The sequence below is a fragment of the Euprymna scolopes genome, chromosome 8 (genome assembly GCF_053919585.1).
Source record: "Euprymna scolopes isolate OS-2025 chromosome 8, ASM5391958v1, whole genome shotgun sequence".
Taxonomy (NCBI): Eukaryota; Metazoa; Mollusca; class Cephalopoda; order Sepiida; family Sepiolidae; genus Euprymna; species Euprymna scolopes.
In genome coordinates this window covers 30,533,015-30,554,877 of record NC_136489.1, presented here as the reverse complement: position 1 = coordinate 30,554,877, position 21,863 = coordinate 30,533,015, and positions in this window count along the sequence as shown.

Below are 21,863 nucleotides of genomic sequence, written 5' to 3'. Positions count from 1 at the left end.
GTAGAGAAAAGGGCATCCCCCACTAAGCCACGAAGTCTATTTTGTACTCTGTCAAGGCAAGATAGGCTGTTTTTAGCAGCTCCTGCCCAGATATGGCAACAGTATTCCATCCTTTGGAATACTGTTGCCAAAATACTTGGCTTTTATATAGATAGAGAATTGCATCAGTAGTGAGATATCTTCTGGAGCGGTAGAAGGATCCCACCATATTTCCAGCGACTTTGGCAACAGACTTTATGTACGTGTTCCATTTCAGATCAGGAGTAAAGGTCAAACCCAGAAGCTTGTCAAAACACGGGCCCTCACCCAGACGAGAGCCAACCATCACAATTGATGCCAGCTGGGGATAAGAGCGTTGAACCTATGTATGGATTTGAATTTGATAAGAAAATTAATATGGGTTAGAGATAGAAATGAAATAGAGTAAAATATAAATTTGGTTTAAGTACTACATTATACATACATACATACACAAATATATACTGCTTATATATGAAAAAAATAGACACATATATACATATACATAGATATACAGATATATACATAAAATATAGGTACAAATATTTACCTTTTAATTTTTCGCCTTTTGAAATCAGGAATTATGGTTAAAGTACTCATATAGATGTTTGCTATAGCTTTTCAGCTTATTAAATGATAAATTTTTAGAAGAAGCCCTAGCAATAATTTATTTCCGTTAGCATACTTTTGATTTAAAGACACCGCGGTTTTTAATTCGAAAGAAATTATAGGTTAATGTTATTTGTATAATTGAATAATGCAAGGGGGATAATTAGTCATATTTTCTTTCATTAAAGGATGTAAGGGGGATAATTAGTCTAACTTAATTTATTACAGAATAAAAAAAAAATCGTAATCTAGTTTTACTAATAAGTAATTTTTAATGATTTAAGGTGGTTTATATTTATTAAATTTAAACCAACGTTTATGACTGCATATGAAGATTAGTTCCTGTCTTGAATTTAATAGGGTGGTTGCATTTTTTATATCTTCATATTTCAAAATTTTTAGGGTCTCTTTTGTACATAGTGCACAAAATTTATCTCCTGGTGTATATGGTTTGCAAGATTCAATTACTCGCCATTTCAAGTTGAAAGAAATATTGCTATTTTTGAGTTGCCAAATATATTGGATAGAGTAGTTTGGTTTGACAGAGAGTTATTTTTAAAAGAATATTTGTGCGTTGAAATTCTATGTTTTATTAGGCCAGATGTGGAGCCAAAATATATTGCCTCTTGCTTATTGTGATTATTTTCCGTTAGGTCTGGTGCTGGATTATTATATGGTGGGCTGATTTGTAATTGATCGGTAGATTGGTTTAAGTTGGTGTCATTATTTCATCTGGTGGTTGAGTTATGGCTGTTAATAGGTTCTTGTAGATTTGGAGTTTTTGATACTGTGCAGCTATAGATAACGTTTTTAATTTTACATGAGCTTTGTAGGGGACATTTATTTTTTCTTCTACAGTTACAGTCTGCTATATTTTGTATAGTTGTATTTTGTAGCTTATTAATTTTCTTACTATTAGAACTATTATTTTTTGGTGAAGGTTAGGCATAGTAGAGTAAGAGACTTTGATTGAATTCTTATTGAACATTTTATTATATCTATGGGGGGCTTTAAAGTGCTTATCTAATATTTTTTAAAATTCTCTGGCTATGTTTGTCTCTAGGTTTTTGGAATATGGAGGGTTGAACCATAGGGTCTCCTTATGTCTATTCTTACGTTTACAGGTTTTGGTTTGTTGTTTATTTGTATTATTATCTAATATTTGTGGTTTGGTTTTATCTTTTTTTGTGTCTTGGTCATTTTTCTTAACTGGCATACGGGAAGACATTGCCATATTATATGTTATTACGCTCTTAATAGGTTTATTTTCAATGCAGTTTATGTTTCTATCATTTTTATTTATGAATTTAATGTGCGAATTGTATCCCGATTTCAAAAGGCGAAAAATTAAAAGGTAAATATTTATACCTATATTTTTATGTATATATCTGTATATCTATGTATATGTATATATGTGTATATTTTTTCATATATATGTATGTATATATTTGCGTATGTATGTATAATGTAGTACTTAAACCAAATTTATATTTTTTTTCTATTTCATTTCTATCTCTAACCCATATAAATTTTCTTATCAAATTTAAATCCATACCTTTATTTTAATTTTTTCCAGATACATCTGCCTTACTTTTAATGCTAGCTTTATTTATGGTGTCTTTTACGTTTGATAAAAACCCTTCATGATATTTGCTGACGAGGAAACCTTGTCTGTTAAAAAACTATATGTAATAATTATTGTCCGTAACTTGATGTCTACCACAATAAAAACACTGTTTTCCGAAACGATCGTACAAATAATTGATTTTGTTGTTGTTCCTTCTTATGAAACGGATTTTTAATTTAATTATAATTTGATTTTTAAATTATCAATCACATTACTAAATATAATATAATATAATATATATATATATATATATATATATATATATATATATATATATATATATATATAGTTTCCATTATGTAAATACAGTAATAGCGTGCTGTGATGTGCAGACCGTTTCAATCATATTTGATCTCATCAGAAAAAAAGATTAAAAATTAAAAAATTAAAAAGGGATTTAAAATCATTTTCAATTAAAAGGGGAGATAAAACATTTTTCGACATGACTGGCGTGAAGCAACGTTAATGATCTTCAGATCATTTGCTCTCTTTGATTGAGAACTATCAACGGCCCTTGTTGAAATTAAATTGTAGTTAATTTTTGTATATCTTTCTACCTAGAATATTTATATATATATATATATATATAATTATTTTTTTTACTATAATAATTAAAATAATTAAATACCTATTATTCCTCGCGCGAAAGAGCAAGACAATAAATGTTTTAAATACTAGTAATAATAGAAAAACAATACCACATACTTTCGCTGGCGAGGACTACTATTGACCGCAACCAGTTATAGTCCTTTTGAAATGTTCATCTTTATTTTTCTCGTTATCTACTGAATATTTTTAATGAAACCTATATGAAATATGTTCCATATACAATTGTAAAGATTTTCTATTCTGTAAGAAGTTTAAAAAATTTAATCTAAAAAATTATTTTAAAGGTTTTTGTTAAAAAAATCAAATTTTCTCATTATTCAGACATGTATAAAAAAGAGGGAGTTGCAAAAAAAATTGTGGTGTGAGGAGAAATACAAACTTAGACAGACAGAATATTCAGACCTGTAATAATACAAAGAGGGGGTTGCAAAATGAGGAGAAATACAAACTGAAATAGAGAGTAGGAGAGTTTTTATAAATACATGCAAAACCACATTCATTTTTTTCAAAATCCAAATTAATAAATTAAATAATATATAATCCTAAAAAGATACAAATTAGAAAAACATTATTTTTACTATAGGCTTTAAAAATAAAGTTACAAGATTCAATTTAAAATTTATTTATCTTTAAAGTGCACTTTTATACATTTTACAAGGTAAGGTATTAAATTTTTATACCTTACTTTGTAAAATTTGTAAAAATGCACTTTGAAGATAAATACATTTCAATTTGAATCTTTTACCTTTATTTTAAAGCATATAGTAAAAACATTTTATTTAACAATTTTCATGCCTTGGATAGAATGTTTTTCTAACTTGTATATATATATATATATATATATATATATATATATATATATATATATATATACATGGATATATAAATATATATATATATATATATATTACTGGTAACGCTCAATAGTAGTCCTCGCCAGCGAAAGTCTTTGTTATTGTTATTCTATTATTACTATTATTTAAAACATATTGTCTTGCTCTTTCGCACGAGAACTAATATATATATATATATATATATATATATATATATATATATATATATATATATATATACTGGATTACACGTAGCAAGTTAGGTCACTATGTTATATTAGCTATATAATTAATGTATGAGCGGGACACTTGTGACGTAAAAAAATATAGTTTTTTGTGACATAACAGACACATTTCTATGAAAGTATATTCGAAGGAAAAAAAGAATATAGTTAGATTTTTATGAGTCATTCTTTTTATAATTGTTTTTTTGTTTTGAAAAAAAAACTTAAATACATTGGATTATAAGATGTTTACCATACTTATAGGTAAATGTGGACTGAACAGATAACATAATAACATACTACTTAAAGCTAAATTCCAATTTTGATATATCTTTTAATTTTAACGCGAAAAAAATTTGGACGCTGAAAAGTAAAACAATACGTTTTAACGTTGCGTTGATTATTTATTTGTAACTCAATTTAAAAAATACATATTTCAGAGTTATTTATTCATGTTAGTAGTGTAGAAGAAAATATATGAAAAAATGGAGAATAAATTTTAAAAAAGGAGGCGGTGGGTAAATTGCCGGGTTAAGATATATTTATTTGTAAGAATATTGCCTTAAAATGACTTAAATGTTATACGTAACGAATGATGTAAGAAAAGAAAAATTATTAACAATTGTTTATTTGGATAATTTAAACGCGAAAACAAAATTGGGACGCTGAAAACGTACGCAGTAAAACAATACGATTTATTGTCACATTGATTATTTAGTATAATATATATCGTATAGATAAAACAGGTCGATGATTATACGTATTACTTGTAGTCATGTTGTCTGTTTGCTTCTGATATCTTGAAGATTTTATTAAATAAATTTAAGATATTCGCTTCTCTCGGGCCGACCATTTGTTAGAACGAAACCGGTTCAGCGATTTGTGTATATTTGTTTATGCTGTTATGGGTATATATTTATGTACACATGCGCAACCGGAAGTCAGAAACCGGATTTTAGCTTATAACACCCGTTACAAGAGCATTTAAGTTTTCTTATTATATATATATATATATATATATATATATATATATATATATATATATATATATATATATATACGTGGGGAATATTCTTTATTGACTTGTATTTCCGTTTTTATATATACCAATCATTATTTAAGAAGGTCACTCTTATTACAGAGCATTGAATGAATACATGGCATTTATTCATTCTCTCTCTCCCTCGCTCTCTCTCTTTATATATATATATATATATATATATATATATATATATATATATATATATATATTTCCGCGTGCTAGGAACGTTTACATCCTAAATTGTAGGCAATTATTAATAATGTTGAATGTATGCATAATAATTCAGTGTATTATATATTAAGTGTGTATAAAAATATGTCATGTCTTCCACAAACGAAGGACAAAGAACGAGTATTCAGACGTGAATTTTTAATCTATGTTTACTAGGCACCGCCAAAACTGGGTGGGGGCAGGTAAGTACTTTTTGACGGACCGTATTTTTAAAATCTACCAAAAATCAAGTAATTATCCAATCAATCGGTAATTTTCAACGATTATAAAGAGAAGAATGAACTTCATGAAAGTGTACTTATTTTTCATAAACGATATCTATATATATATATATATTTTTTTTTTGCTTACAACCCCCCTTGTTTTGAGGGGGTTCAAAATATACTTAAAATAATCATCTGAATCTGAACAAAACATATTGTGTTGTTGTAAGAGACAGGATTATAGATTAAAAAAAAAACTTGTTTGCATATCTTATTTTGACGTCTGAATATCAGAACTTCGATTGTGTTTAGTTATCCCGCTTTTGAGTTTTTCAGTGTGAAATTCAGTGAATATGTTAAGTAAAATAATTAATTTAAGTTAAGTAAAACAACAAAAAAATAATAATTTGATATTTATACGAAAAAAGCCATTTTAAATTTTTTGATAAATAAATCAACAATTTTTTTTAGCGAGCCGAATAATGCATGCCCATTATTAAACAGGGCATTCTTTGAAGAATCGATACAAAAAAATCGATAAATATTGTGCACATTTTGTTAAAAATAACATCATTTTTTCGATCTCGTTTGAAAACGTTTGCCGCCTTTCGACTACGGTGTACCAAACGCGTTAAAATAATTTTTTTATTCTGCTTTAAATTGCCCCACCCCATTTTGGGGAGCCTGGCCCCCAACACATATACACATTAAAAACCAAACTTATACAAATGGTCAGCTATCTGGTACTGGCCAGCTTCAGCGTTAATAATGCATTGAAATTTTCTTCACTGAAAAATAAGTTTTTTTTTGCCTGTTTGGTTTTGCATAGTTTGCTTTTTATCAAGTAGAAACGTAAACATTGTCTAGATCGACGCGAAGTAACTGGTTGCCTATATGAATAAGAGGAATTATTTGAAATCCAGGTATTTATATTATAATATTTTTGCATATTCTCATAGAAAATCACCCTAAGTCTTAGTTAGACAACAAATATATGAATTAATTATTTAAAAACACTTTTATTAAAAATATTTATGTACGTTTTTGTGCAAGACAAAAATATCAATTGTTAACTTTTGGGGAAAATTTAACATTTAAAATTTAACTAAAAATAGTAGAAAAAGTTTTACATTATTCTGTTTCCTATATGATAAAATTCAGGCTTTTATCTTTCTGGAAAAAAAAGTTACTCAGAAATAATGGATTTTAATAAATGTAGTTTCGTTTTAAAAAACAACAACTTGTTTTTTGGGCCATTTTTGGCGGTGTCTAATGTTTACACTTTAGTAGGTTTTCGGGATGAGATCAAAGTGATTTATAGATATTTCTTTCCAGTTGTCAATTGATTATTTGTGTTAAAACACACTGGTTTTTCAATCAACTGCCTCCTGAGGGACTCCAGTATTTATATTGCAGGCCTCCGATTTTTGTCCATCGACCACTACTCTTATGAGCCTATCGGAGAGAAATTATTTAATGATTGCGAATCCATAGGGCTTTTTTATGAGTTAACGCTCATTAAGAACCGACATTGTATCTTTGCTAGGATATGCTTATATTAATGACACAAATCAGAAAAGTTAAAGAAAACCTTATAAAAGAGACACCTGGACTTGACAGATAATGACTCGAGAGAAATAGAAGCCTGTCATTTTCTCTAATGTTATATTGCTCATTAGCTCGCCCGGGGGTCAACCACATGAATGCATCCATTAAACCTGTGAAATGTCTTCCATCATGAATTTTACTGGTTAAACATTTGCCACACCAGAAAATTATATAGGAAGTAATTACTACCGTTGATGAAACAATGAAATGAAACAATTGAGAATGCACACTTAAGACACTAACGAGGCTTTCTATATATATATATATATATATATATATATATATATATATATATATATATATTAAATGTAATCGATACTAACCATATGCGTGATTAAACGGCTTCTTCCAAAATAGGCAGTTCCATGGCAGTATGAAATTAACGAGTCGTCCTCAGTCGCATGTTTATCTCCGTTAGGGGATATATGACGACGTTGGGTTTCTGCAACTCTTACAGGGAGGTGTCGGCGTCCTCCTATATACAGCGCCTGGATTTACCAAATTAGTCACTTATCTTGTTCTTACCAGACTCAATATTGCTTAACCACGGTGATCTAACGAGAACCGTGTGTAAAGGTGATTATGACGTATTTATATATACTAAACCATTTTAAGTATATGGATGAATTTTATTATGTGTATTATAGAATATGCAATTTATGTTTTTGCATTGGATTACTAATTAAAGCATTAAAATAACATAGTAAATTTAAGTCTCATAAATATAACCTTATGCACAAAGAGATTAAATGAATTGAGATGCCATCATAGATACTCTAGTTTTCTCTCTTTCTGTCTTTATCTCTTCGTCATCAATTATTCTTATGTACATTTTAAAAATTTTCTTAAAATCAATCATATCATGGCTTTCTTCTTTTTTAAAAGCTTAATTATATACTCAATTATATCAACAGTTTAAATCTGCATTAGGCTTAATGCTACAAAAAACCTTGGTTATTGTTGAGAAGATTTTTCTTCTTGGCTGGTCTTTGCTTTTTTTACGTCTTCAATTCCTGGAAGCACACCCTTCTAGGCTTTGAATTATTCCTTTGAAATAGGCTGATTGATTGTAAATAGCTTGAAGTTCAGCTACCGGAGAATTTCGTGGTGAATGCGGTAATACATATAAACACTAAATACATTTCTTGTACATACATATATGATTGTTGAGCTGGATTAAATCCGACGATATGAAATAAAATGTCAGTGACCGTCCCTCTTGAAGAAGCCCGCATAGGTCGGGCGAAACGTTGAGTATCCAGGTCCTTCCACCTCCATTTTATTTCACATACATATATATGTTCTAGCAGAATTACCAACTGTTTTCCGGGTTGGTTATATAATAAAATAATGTACTTTACAATATTAAAGCAATGTGTTTACCATAAACCTTGATATCTAGATAAATTAGATATCTTGCCGATTAAACTATTTAGAAATAAGTTAATATGATAATAGGTTATGTGTAAATATAACACCTAAAATTATATAAATTTTATTTTAAAACATTTACATATAGTGTAGAACACTTAAGTAGCTACTAATGTAAATCTACTCCCAATGTAATAATATACAAAATATGCACGTCATCGAATGTACATTTACATAATACACATACACGTGGCTTCGATTTTTGAACCAGGCATGTCCACATACAGTGAGATTTTTTCTTAATTATATATATATATATATATATATATATATATATATATATGTTATAAGAGGAATTATAGGTAACTTTTAGATATGTTTGAATTAATAAATAATAATAATTTAGATAGCATTCTGATTAATAATCGCATTATCAGTGATAAAGTAGGACTAATAATAGGAGAAATAACAGAAAAACCTGTATGTATATAATGCTTAACTGAAATGCACATAACCCCGGTTAGTGTAAAGTTTATTGTAGTCTTAGAGACTTACATTATCACACCTTTAAGTAAAGCTATATCTAACATGTTTAAATTTAATTATAATTCAAATAAATACTTAATGAAAATTCTATAGTAATATAAATCTATTCTGGATCGTAAATAATGGTAAATAATTCACATCCAGTTTTAGAAAAATTCGCTAACATAAATTCTAGAATAAAAGCAACATTTATAGCAACTTTTGATTTTAGTACGTTGTATGCTAAAATTCCACACGATGCACTCATGAAAGAATTAAATAATTCTGTAAATCCAGCTCTTGCAGGCGGTAAAGTCAAATATATGAACTTTTCAAAATCTAAATATTGTGGTGTAAAATTAAAAATAGTGAAACAAGGGTTTCATACTGATGAGTCATCTTATTAAAGACAAGTATTTTAAATAGGGAATGCAATATTACTTTAAACTATAGGCGTTCCAATGGGTTTAGGTCCTGTGCCGTTTTGGGCGAATTGTTATATATATAAAGTAAAATGTATGTCTGTATTTCTCTCTGTGTATATGTCCCTACCAAATAACTCTATTGATTGTCGGTCTACAGACTCGAAATTTGTCGTAAGCAGTATTCAGATTTGCGAAATCGTTTCAATTGGTTTTCGGCCAGAAATTGTGCTTTCAAGGGGTCAAGGTTCAACGTTTTTACCTTTGAAATCTCTACCAAACTCCTCCGTCAACTTTGGGTCTTATACGTAGCCACTTCAAATTTAAATGTAGGTTACAGTCAATGTTAAAGCGTCAAAATTTGGATCAAAGTTTTAAAAAGTGACCTCTGCGGTCCTTACAAACTTTTCTCTATGGAAGTTAAGGAAGCGTATTCTCTAGAATAGCATTAACGTACATGTTCACACTTTTTAATATATACATATGCACATAAATTTATGAACACTACATAGGGCCCGAGCAAAACCGAACGGAAGTGCTACTTATATAGAAAGGTATTATCTTACATATCCACACTTTTTGATAGATACATATCCACACTTTTTAATATATACATATAAACATAAAGGAACCGAGCAAAGCCGGGCGGAACTGCTAGTATCTATAAAAGTAAAAGTGTCTGTCTGTCTTTGTGTCTGTCTGTGTACATTTCCGTACACAATATATCTGTCAATTTTTAGTCTACAGACTCGAAATTTGATGTACAGTGTACTGAGATTTTGGAAAATCTTTGTAATCGGTTTTCGTCCAGAAATTTGGCTTTTAAGGGGTCAAAGTTAAACGATTTGACCTTTGAGAAATCTACATCGATACGACAGAGACTGAAACTTAGATGACAGTTCAGGACCTATCATGTTGGCGACTCTCTTTTGAACCTTGTCTTGGAGGGAGAGACTAGTAGCAGATGCACCAGCCCAAATATGACAACAGTCCATACATGGGCGAATGGGTCCTTATAGAGATACAGTATACTTTCGGGCGTTAGTAACTTTCTAGTACGATAGAGAGAACCTGCCTTCTTCGCAGGGGTTCTGGTAATGCTCTCAATGTAATTGTCCCACCTCATGTTTCCTGTGAACGTTAGGCCGAGAAGTTTAAAAGAAGTACTTTCAGATACCGAGTCTTTGGCCATTGCTATTGGGGGTAGAGATGGTTTCTTGTAATTATTGAAGGAAACAAGTCTTGCGAGCATTGAATGTGACCATCCATTTATGTCCCCAATCAACTACAGATTGCAGGTCAACCTCTAGTGTTTCTGTCATGTCTTTAGATATGTGTTCATTTGTTTTGCTGTCGTGTCTGTTAGAGAGCGTGGTGTCATCAGCATATATACCAATCTCACAGACAATTTTGTTAGGGAGGTAATTTATGAATATTAAGAATTATAACGGTCCAAGGATAGACCCCTTATGCACTCCCGCATTTATATTATATTGTTTATATGTACGACCGTCGACTCGATTATATTGTTTATATGAACGACCGTAAACTCGAATAAACCTAGAACCCCATCTTTCAACGTAGACCCCTACTACCAGGTCTCCTTCTCCAACATCAGGGGTCTACGTTCCAACCTTCCAGAAGTTGAAACCGAATTACAGGAGACGAAACCGAACATATTATTTCTAAGTGAAACTGGAATAGGGCCGACCACTTCCCTAGATGAGTTAATAATCAACGGATACTCTAACTTAACAGCTAAATCTGACCCCCAAGATCGCCATGGGCATGGAATATGTGCCTACATTAAGGATGGCTTCCCTTGTGGCAGGGATATCTCTAGAGAATATCCTAAATTACCCTATATGTGCTTCAGGGTATAACTTGCTAACACCACTGCATTTATATTTGCCCTTTATCGGCGCCACAACAGCAGAGTTACTATCTTTAAGATAATATCTGAGAAAATAGACAACCTACTGTCTGCACATCCCTCGGGTAACATCCAAATCTGTGGTGACTTCAACGTCCATAACGTGGAATGGCTGACCCATTCAAATAAGACAGATGATGAGGGGAGGTTTTGTCATGATTTTGCCATTGCCTATAAGCTCACTCAGATTGTTCGCGAACCCACCCGTGTGCCCGATACACCCGGTCAATATGCAAGCCTCCTAGACCTTTTTCTCTCAATTTCCCCTGAGCTATGTTCATGTTCCGTTCATTCTCCTCTAGGATCCTCCGACCACTCCGTCGTATCAGTTAAGATAAAAACGAAATGGAATAAGTCCCCAGACGTACTCCTCCACCGTACTGTATACCGATACTCTGTGGCTGACTGGGATAGCTTCCGTACATTCATATCTGATTTACCTCTGCACTCTAAGTTTAAAAAGGAAGTGTCCTCTATAGTATAAGATCTGACCGAATGGTTAATTGTAGGAATAGAGCAATTTATACCATCTAAAAAATTCCAACAAAAACCTATTAGCCAGCTATGGTTCTCCCCAGAATGTGCTGCTGCTATCGCGCACAGAAATCACTTTTTCCATAGCTACCAACGTAATAGATGCACTGAGACTAAGGCTGCTTTCACGTCTGCCAGCAACCACTGTAAAGCAGTAATAAAGAATGCAAGAGAGCTATATGCCGTCTGTTAAATCCAAGGTAGCTGATCAGCGGCTTGGTTCCCACCAGTTTTGGCAAATAATAAATAGGATCCTGAACACAAGTGTGCATTCTATCCCAACCAGTATCAATGGATCAGAGGTCATCTCGTCAACGTCAGACAAGACCAAACTATTTGCAAAGAACTTTGCAGCTAATTCTACCCTATGCGACGAAGGCCATCAACTCCCCATATTTCCTCCTATAACACAGAACAAGCTAGGTAACATACAAATATCCGTACATGAGGTCGCCAAGCACATCAAGAACCTTGATCCCAGTAAAGCAACTGGCTCTCATGACATCCCAATTATAGTGTTAAAAGTTTCAACCAGAACTTGCTCCCATACTTACGAAATTATTTAAGCGCTGCCTTAAGGAGAAATGCTTTCCGACTCCCTCGAAGACCTTATCAGTTTGCCCTGTATTTAAGAATTCAGGTTATGTCATATCCCTCTCAGTACAGACCAATAAGTCTTCTCTGTGTTATGTGTAAGTTGCTGGAATCCATATTAAATAGAGAAATAGTCAACCACCTCAGCAGAAATAACCTTCTTAGTGACACACGATATGGTTTCCGCTCTGCAAGATCTACCGCAGATGTGCTGACGGTTATATCTCACAAGATTAGTGAATCTCTTGACAAAGGCTTCCTTTCTAGAGCAATTGCTCTTGACATATCAAAGGCATTCGACAAGGTATGCCATAAGGGTCTACTTAACAAGATTTCCAGCTACGGTATAACTGGAAATGTTTTCTCAATCATTAAATAATTTCTCTCCGATAGGCTCATAAGAGTAGTGGTCGATGGACAAAAATCGTAGGCCTGCAATATAAATGCTGGAGTCCCTCAGGGTTCAATCCTGGGCCCAACTCTCTTCCTGATCTACATCAATGACCTCCCTAAACACATACTTAAATCATTCGTTGACATCTATGCTTATGACACGACCATCTACGGCAACACATCAAAGGCTGTAAATGACTAAGTTCTCTCTGATTCTCTCTCCTCTGATCTCGAGCGCGTAGTTCAGTGGGGGAAGACGTGGCTGGTTACCTTTAATGCATCCAAAACCAAACACCTATCTGTACATCATCAACGCTCTGATCCCCATCTGGCATTAATTGGGATGGATTGCTCTCTTCTGGATGAGGCCTCGTGTTTTGACAAGCTTCTGTCATACACTCTCAAAAGTCTTAGATATATCTAGAGTTCCCGCTCTACCCTCCTCTGAGTAGTCTAGTGATTTGTATATACGTTCAGAGATTATATTTTGGATGTATGCGGTGGAACAGGCCTGCCTAAATCCATACTCCTAATCGATCAGAAGTTTCGTATCTGTAAGATGATGAACTAGAGCTTGGTTAATTATGGACTCAAATATTTTGGCGACAAGTGAGGGGAGGCTAATGGGGCAATAAATTAATGGGTCAGTTCTTTCGCCAGAATTCTTTAAACTTGCACAACAGAAGAGTTTTCCAAAGATCAGGTCCACATGCTTTTGAAGTGGTAAGATTTTTTATGATAGCATACACCTGAGAAGGGGTGATTTTCAGATCGTCTAGTGTGGCGTCTGTCTGCAAGGGAAAGTCAGGGAGGGTGGGTGACAGGGTCCAGTGTGGGGTGTGAGGCAACCCGACAGACAAGCAGGTTAGCCTTCTCGGTTGCTGTTTAAACAAATGTATGATAGTTTGATAGTGGGGGCATTGTTGATTGCCCATTATTTACTACACTAGATTTTCCAGAAATCATGCGTTCCTAATTTCCTAGATTGGATACGTTTTTTTGGTCGTTTCATTAAATTCGCTCTTAGCTGTCGCTATTTCTGTCTTACTGTCAGACAGAAATAGAGACAGCTAAGAGAGAATTTACTGAAACCACCAAAAAACGTATCTAAGCTAAGAAATTAGGAACCCATGATCACGTAGCTTCCATATACTTCTGTCTGTTTTAACTGGAATTATGCCGGTTAAATGTGCGGTACGCCTGCTGCCTTTGCGCAATGACAGCTTCACAAGTAGATGTAAACCATTAGGGTGAGTGGGGCTTGCTATGATATTTCTGCGTGGGAACATGTGCTTCAATTGCAGCTTTGAACCATTCAGTGGTCTTAATTGCCCACTGGTTAGTAGAAAGAGTAAAGAGATTTCGCCAGGAGTACCTCGTTTTTAGCAGTAACTCTTCCGTTTAAATTCTAGAGTTTAGGGCGATTTCGACCATTACCACTGTATGATTAGCGTCCCAACTGGGCTGTGTGTATTCGTTTTGCAATGATCGGGGATTGTGGTCAAAAACAGATCTAGAAGTGATGCGTGTTGTTCTTGCTGGTCTGATGAACGGGTTGGAAACGTAGAATGAGATATAGAGAAGATATTTGGTGTGCTACCAGTTGCATCTGTGTGAGTAAGGAGTCCAAGCCAGTTGCTTTGGTGAACACTGAAGTCCCCAAATACATGCACGTGGGCTAGTGTCGAGGGAGAATGCTGTATCCGTGCTGTCAGATACTTTGTTCATCAGCGTGTGGTATTCGATTGAAGTAAGGCGGTAGAGAAAATAAAAATAGCTTATGTTATATTGCATGTGAAGTCTAAAGCACATAAAGGCTGTGTAGTCCGATTCAAGGTTTGTTTCTCTAGTTAAAGGTAAGGTGTTTTGAAGGTAGACTCCAAGTTCGTGCATACGTTTTTCAGAGTCCTTACGGCTAGGTGGGAGATATCCAGGCATATAACATTTTTAAAAATGTTTTAAACATTGTGCTGTAACCACAATTACCGACAATAATCAGTAATTTTGTACTATAATCTTTTTAATATATTTTCGATAATTATGAAACACTTAAATCAGTTCCTATACAATCCAAGTATAAATAATGAACCAAATATTATGCAAACGAAAGTCGTAGTGCGTGTCCTTTGTGTGTAAAAAAATCAGAAAAAAATCTACAGATTTATCAAAATTACATCATCGGTTTCAGTGCGACTATAAGAGAAAGACAAATACTCTTATCTTTTACTTGGGGTCAGCAGTTACCAAATTATTGGTAACACATTCGGTCAGAGGCAACTGATAATTTCTTTTTCCTTCTTCTTTTTTATTTTATTTTTTTACGTTCTATTTCATTGCATTGAATCATATAGCAAAAGGAGAGACAGCAAGAGGGAGATAGATGGATAGATAGATAGATAGAGAAGGAGAGAGAGATGAGGAGAGAGAGAGAGAGAACCGGACGAAGAAATGTTCAATAGAAAATTGTTTCAATATTAAAATACTTCTAGTATGCTACCTAAATATACCATAATACACTCCCCCCCACATATATATATATATATATATATATAGATGTATATATCAAACTATACTAAAAATATATATGTATATTTTATTAAATATATATGTATTATATATACATATGTATTTATATACACATATGGATATATATTTATATGTACACACGCATATATATATATATATATATATATATATATATATATATATATATATATTTATGGTAATTTATAAAAGTATAACGCAATAAACTATGCAGAATCTTCCGTGATTCATCCTTATGAGGATTTCTCAGGCGAGAATGTACGGGATTCAAGAAAGTTTAGCCTAGCGATTCCATACAGGGGTGAATAGTTTACAATTCTGTGTAACTAAGTTGGCATACCTTTTCATGAATTACTCACGAGCTCTACTGATGTCTTTGTGTGTGTGTGTGTGTGTGTGTGTATGTGTGTGTGTTAGTGTGTCTGTGTGTGTCCTGTCTAGTTGTAAAGAATGAAGAAAAGAGAAAGCCATGGATGGTAAGAAAATAGAGTTCAGAAATGACCGCCGTATTTTTTATCGTATATTATGCTAGTTCATATATTAAATGAATTATGTGGTTTAGTAATAAAGATATTTCATTACTATAAAAGATATATAAACAATAATATCATAAAAACAGTGTATACATATGTAGATATATATATAAATATATCTGTGTACATATCATTATGTATATATATATATATAAATATTATATATATTTATATATATATGTTGAATATAAATACATACAAATATATTTTATGGTGCATTTAATTCATCGTTGTAAGCTGTAATATCAAAACGCAACTGCTGGCGAGATGGTGAAATTTTCCAATGGAAAATTACAGTATGTAACATCTCTACCCACTCTCCCTTTCATTTTCAATTTATTTTATCTATCTATCTATCTATCTATCTATCTATCTATCTATCTCTCTCTCTCTCTCTCTCTCTCTCTCTCTATATATATATATATATATATATATATATATATATATATATATATATATACATATAACATTGTACTTTTTCGCCTCGAGAAATAAAAGACAATATTATGAAATAGCTGAAAGGGAAATGGAAACCATAGATAGAAATGAATTTCTAATATGTCTGAAAGATAAGGAATAAAAATCTCATATTTATTTAGTGTGATAGATTTACACACACACATACACACACCCCCATTCACACGCACACTCACACACGCATATATATATATATATATTTATATATATAGTCGTGTAAATTTTTAATCTTTACAACTATAAAAAAAAACTATTTGATTTTTATTTTTTGTGATTCGTTAGAAAACTATTTAGTAAGCCATTAAATAATCTGCAATCACTGCATCAACTTGCTCTCTCGAATTCACTATCGTACTTATGGTAATTTAAGGGATCGCCACTTGTTTACCATGCAACACTGTTTCGGGGATTTAAAAACAAAACAGTATATTAAATCATGACTCCCCAGCAGTGTTGACCCAACACCAGCTCTCTTAATCTTAAAAAGATATATTACAGATATTAGATCTATTTTCCTATTCTTAATAAATTTGGCTACCTATTCATTTATAATTATAGTTCTTACCTGTGAGATCCATCCATTTCAAAATTTAAAATCGATATATTTTTAATTTACCAGTCTTGTATTTATAAGATTAGGATTAATCCTTTTGACTACTTATCAGCCCAATTATGATTAGTATTTTGTATATTTCTTATTTATTGAAAATTAAACATATGTAAAGGTTAAAAATATTCATAAGTGTATATATATATATAAATATATATACATATGTATATATATGTACGTATGTATATATATATATATATAATGCATTTTATACATTAATAATATAGTTCTGGCTTTCCTTTATTAATATATTTTTGTCAATTACATACGATTCAAAAGAACCAGGATAACGTACAAATGCTTTATTTAACTGTATAAAAATTTTAGTTTTATACTCACCTAGTATTATGATCCTTATTAAAAAGCTAGAAACTGTGGGTATAAAATCTCTTAATTTTAAAGTAACGCGGGCTATTCTCAAAAACTCTGATGTAATGGTTCCATAAAACATAAAAACAGGGCATTTGCTATCTTTATGCGGCATATGAAATATTTGAAAGGAGAAATCGTTTCTTTTATCGAATATTTTATAAAGAAAAATTCAATCCTCAATCTGTATATCTAAATCCATAAATGTAGCATGTTGTCCTCTATGTTCACAATTTAATTCTAACTCCATTGGATATATAAGATGTTTATTGTTTTCGAATTCCTCATTATCGTTCATACATATATAAATATATCTATAAAACCCCTACACCAAATTATGTTTTAGATGTATCATTTTTTATTTGTGATAGTATATATATATATATATATATATATATATATATATATATATATATAATATATATATATACATATATATATATATATATATATATACTCTAGTCTATGTAAATAAAGATTTGGCCAAAATCCCATTGGTATACCTATGTTTGGGGTAATATTTTATTTCCTATTTTAAAATAACATTATTTAATAAGATGACTTATAAGTATTTTTAAAATACCTTTAGAAACTCTAGTTTTGTTGTTTTTAATTTTTCACCAACAGCTTTAGAATTTTAAAAGTCTATATATTTGCCTTTACCAACTTACAAAGCTAAATCTACAATACCATTAAATTTTTTATAGCCTTTTCGTGTGGAATTTTAGTATATAGCGTACTGAAATCATAATTTGCTATAGATTTTGCTTTTATTCTGGTATTTATTTTATCCATTTTTTTTCTTTTACTTGTATTGAATTATTTACCACCCAAAATAGATTTATATTATTACAGAATTTTCTTTTCTTGTGGAAATTATTTATTTGATTTATACTTAATTTAAATATTGTAGATATAGCTTTACGTAAAGGTTTAGTAATGCACGTCTTTGAACCTAAATAAACCTAGCGCTAACTGGATTTTAGTGCATTGTACTTATCCAATACAGACATGGAAGATATTTGGGTTTTCTTCTAATTAAATCCTCTTTTTTTCACGAATAATACCATTATGCAGAATAATGCTATCTAAATTAATATTACTTATTTTATAGGTATCTGAAACTTTATATATAATTCCTACTTCTATCAAAAAACGTTGTATATAATAATTTTTACATATAAATGTTATATTGCTTGCCGCTTTATCAATATAAACTATTTCAAACTTATCTTGAAGTATTTTAAGTTTCTCCGCTTTTCTGATATTTTTAAGAAGAGTATTAGATTTAAGGGTGTTTAATTTTTTTATATACGGTTAACCTTTTCATTTACGCATTTAACTATATTATTTTTTCATGCATCAAACGTGGTTCAGTGGGGGAAGATGTGGCTGTTTACCTTTAATGCATCCAAAACCAAACTCCTATCCTTACATCATCAACGCTCTGATCCCCAGCTGGCATCAATTGTGATGGATGGCTCTCGTCTGGGTGAGGCCCCGTGTTTTGACAAGCTTCTGGGTTTGACCTTTACTCCTGATCTGAAATGGAACACGTACATCAAGTCTGTTGCCAAGGTCGCTGGAAAGATGGTGGGGTCCTTCTACCGCTCCAGAAGATATCTCACTACGGATGCAATTCTCTATCTATATAAAAGCCAAGTACGTCCAAGGATGGAGTACTGTTGCCATATCTGGGCCGGAGCTGCTAAGAACAGCCTATTCTGCCTTGACAGAGTACAAAATAGACTTCGTGGCTTAGTGGGGGATGCCCTTTTCTCTACCCTGCAACCTCTCTCCCACAGAAGAGACGTTGCGAGCCTGTCCTTGTTTTATCGTTATTTCCATGGCATGTGCTCGTCTGAACTCCAATCTCTGGTCCCCCTTCGCCAATCTTTCACGAAAAACACCCGTCTAGCTGAATCCACTGTGAAAAATTTCCCCCACTCTATATCTGTGCCTAAATCAAAACGCAGATTCCATGAACAAAGCTTCTTTCTTAGAACTGCACGCCTGTCGAACTCTGTTCCGTCTGCCTGCTTCCCTCCGGACTACAACTTGGTTGTCTTCAAGTCCAATGTTAACAAATTCCTAATGAACCGCCCCCTTAAGTAAACATTTCAGCAAATCTCCTCACTAACGTAATGTACTTGCAATAACCCTTATCCCTGAGTGGCTTCCGGGCCTTGATAAGTGGTGATCACTGTGTAAAAAAAATAGACTGTGCTAATTTATATTTATTTGTAATAAACATTATAAAAACGTTCTAGTGCTTTGGTTAATTCTTTAGCGCATTTAGTATAATTTAGACACTTAGGTTCTCTATAATTGGTATCTTTACTAAGGAGTTTTCTTAATTTAGTATTATTGACTATCTTTAAATTTCCTGTAATTACATTATTACAGAAAGGAGACCAATTATATTCACATTTTGGAATATTTATAATATTACTATTTATATTTATATGTTCTACTTCTTTTTATAATTGAAAACCTTATTACGTATGGTTGGCCCTAGTTTATATGTAACTCTTGGTTTTTGATCTTTTGTCTGTAGTTCATTTGGTAGTAATAGTATAAGTTTGTTTATTTAATATTTTAGGTAAATTTACATCATCAAAACCTTTATTTCAATACAAAACTACACAAATATTTCTAGGTCTCTTTTTTATACCTTCCATAGGCGGCTTATATAATTTAGTGTCGATTATATCCAGAATATAACCGTACCATTGAATGAAATAGTCTTTCCTATATATCGTATCCGGTTCCAATCATATTTTCGATACTATTTCCTTAAAGACCGTCTTTTTTGTTTGATTAAGCAGTTTTCCTATATAATTGAAAACTCTAAAATTTGATTAATTGTAATATATTTAGTTTTACTAAAAAGTATTCGCATGAAATAGCTGATTCTCTGTTATTTCTATTAACATAAGTGCTATCTCTAATACTGCAGTGAGGCAAAGCTGGATATAATCGACCTACATTTTCGAAAGCTTGTAAGTCATTTTTTTTTACTTTAATATTCAAACCATATGGGTAAATTACTGGCATTTTTTAAATTATACGTCTTCTTTATCCGGGCGTATCTTTAGGCTACCGTTATCTACATTTCCTAAACTATTATATCCATTACTTTAAAATTTTTCAATTATTTGTACGGAAAAAGACGACTGACTACAGGTTTCTTTAAAATGTTTAAAACAGGAATACATCCCTCAGTTCTATGCAAATTCATACGCTTATTAAGAAACATTACAATTTTGCCCTACGTATTGTAGATTATAATTTTTACAGGACAACAGGTAGACTAAATTTTGGGACCTACATGACAAATCTTCTTTAGAATGATTAATAAGTGAATACATTTTTTTAGTCACATTGGACTAATATTCTTTTGATGTTATAAGAATATTACAAGTTTTACATAATAAAGCTCCACAAAGAGCAACATTGAAATTATTTTCGGGCGAACAAGTTCCATTTGCTCTTAGAAAGAAAGAGTTCCTACTTCTATATTAGTAATGGCAACGAGTTGACCTTGTCGAGATATGTCCGACCTACTTGAGTGGTAAGCCCTAAGAGAACTCACTAGTTCTGAGGACTGCCTAGAATATATATATATATATATATATATATATATATATATATATATATATATCCAATTCTATAAATATATCCAAATTATGATCTAAGCAGTGCGTCGAAAATGATATTAGTTTATTTTTTTTTAATTCACAAAAAAGTATAACGTTTCGACAAATGTATACTATTGTAGGATGTAGAAAGACGTTTTGAAAATATTACAAACTGAATTCTGAAAAATTGTTTGAACAAGAAACATAGCATCATTAACATCTCCGTCGTTACGCACATTCGTAACTGTATGTATATATGCGTGTGTATGTGTGCGAAAAGATATGTATAATATAAACACACATACACACACATATATATATACATTTATATGCATATATATGCATATATATGCATATATATCTATCTCTATCTCTCGCTCCCTCTCTCTCTCTATATATATAGTCATATGTAAATAAATATTAAAAAAATATGCTGCAGTTATTCATGAAGAAAATTAGATATTTAGCCTTTTCTTGATTTTTTTCACCTATTGCTCTGCAATAACAATCAACAGAAGCAGAAATACAAACTTACATTTATGTAAGTAACATACATAGCTGTGTGTGTTTTGCTATTAAAATATTGAACATTAGTTTGTAAGCATGATAAAGAAAAATGAATGAAATAGAGTCATACAACCAATGAAATATTTGACAGATTTTAAATTATCGTTTTGTGTTTTGTTTGGTCAAATCAAACAAGTCACATTTGATCCAAAACATAATTGGCTTGTGTGATCTGGGACCATATTTATCGGGGGGACGTTTTGTAGCAAGTATCTGCTTGTTTAATAAACTTTATATTTCTGTGCGTTAGTGTAATAGAAAACAGGGGGCTGGGATGGAATTTTAAAACGTACGGTCTTAGGAAAGAAGCTATCAGAATAAAATGTTTTTCTACATCTATGAATCG